Consider the following 1,835-nt stretch of genomic DNA (forward strand, 5'->3'; position numbering starts at 1 on the left):
TCTGAAACTGGTAAGAGTTGCAGTTTCCTAACAAAAACAAGGGAAATTTCCCTTTAAGGAATGAACACTCAACCTAGATCTAGTGAGATTTCTACAAATAAAGGTAGTGGTATGCTAGAGTAGACATGTGTCATCGACTTACAAGAGTCACTTATGCCTATTTCCAACTCTGCACTCAGTGAAGACAAGCTGGTAGTTTGAATATGGCTATGGTAGGAGTATTAAGGAGCTCTGGTGGCACAGTGCCTAAGGCATTTAACTGCTAACCAGAAGGCTAATGGTTCAAAGCCACCAGATGCTCCATGAAAAGAAGATGGGGCGATCTACTTCCATAAAGATTTACTGCCTTGGAAACCCAATGGGGTTTGCTATGAGTTGGAATCTACTCAATAGCAATGAGTGTAGTTCAGTTTAGGAGTATTTACACCACAGATATTGGCAAACACCATAAATGAGGACTTATTTTTTTAAGGAAATCAGTTTATCCTCATATAACTAGATAAAGGCCACATACAGGGGTCAACAAAAATAAACATACGAAAAACAGCACAGTCAAACTCTTAAAGGCTCTAGATTACAGAATTATCAAAAAAGGAATATAAAATGAAAATCTTTTATACAGTTGCAAAAAAGAGAATTACAAACATAGGTGAAGAATAAGACAGAATAAAAACTGATTAATTAGATTTTAAAAATAATTTATGATCAGGGAAACAATAAAACAATAATACAAGAAATATGTGAATCTTCAATTATTCAAAACTACAGGCCAGTTATGTGCTATAAAATGGAGTGTACATCTAAGAAAAAATTTAACTCTATAATACTTTCATCAAAGAGCTCTGGTGGTATATCATCATTTGGCTGCTAACCAAAAGGTCAGTGGTTCAAATTTACCACCTGCTCCACAGAAGAAAGATGGGGCAGTCTGCTTCTATAAAGATTTACAGCCCTGGAAACACAATGGAGGTCCCTATGACTCGGAACCAACTCGATTGCAGTTTGGTTTGAATACTTCCATCAGCTAAACATTCTAGCAACCTTACCAGTTCTAGAAAATGTTTCTAGTGTCACTTTTTTTTTTTTACAATTTTTTTTTACATGAGAAAATGTAGAAGGCTAAATTTCTTACACACTTATTTATAATCAAAAGGTGCCATGTTTTTTACATCATTGTTTATATGATATTATGTGCTCTGCCTGATGAAATAAAATAATTCCTGCTATGCCTTTTTACTTATTTATGCTAAAAAAATTGGAAGACAGCTACCTGGTCAACTGACATGAAGACATCTATATTCATGCCTACTCTAAATAAAGGTGATCCAACAGAATATGGAAATTATCAAATAATATCATTAATATCACATTCAAGTAAAATTTTGCTGAAGATAATTCAAAAACAATTGCAGCAGTATATTGACAGGGAACTGCCAGAAATTCAAACTGGATTCAGAAAAGGTTGCATAATTAATGATATTGTTGCTGATGTCAGATGGATCTTGGCTGAAAGCAAAGAATATGAGAAAGATGTTTACCCGTGTTTTATTGATTATGCAAATGCATTCAACAATGTGTGTCATAACAAATTGTGGATAACATTGCAAAGAACACGGATTCCAAAGCATTTAGTTGTGCTCATGAGGAATCTGTACATAGACCAAGAAGCAGTCCTTCAAACAGATCAAGGAGACATAGTGTGGTTTAAATCATGAAAGGTGCGCACCAGAGTTGCATTCCTTCACCATAATTATTCCATCTGTATGATGAGCAAATAATCCAAGAAGTTTGACTACATGAAAGAGAATGCAGTATCAGAATTAGAGGAAGACTCA

Source organism: Orycteropus afer, unplaced genomic scaffold (genome assembly GCF_000298275.1).
Source record: "Orycteropus afer afer isolate SDZICR_OR568_19922 unplaced genomic scaffold, OryAfe1.0 scaffold00475, whole genome shotgun sequence".
Classification (NCBI taxonomy): domain Eukaryota; kingdom Metazoa; phylum Chordata; class Mammalia; order Tubulidentata; family Orycteropodidae; genus Orycteropus; species Orycteropus afer.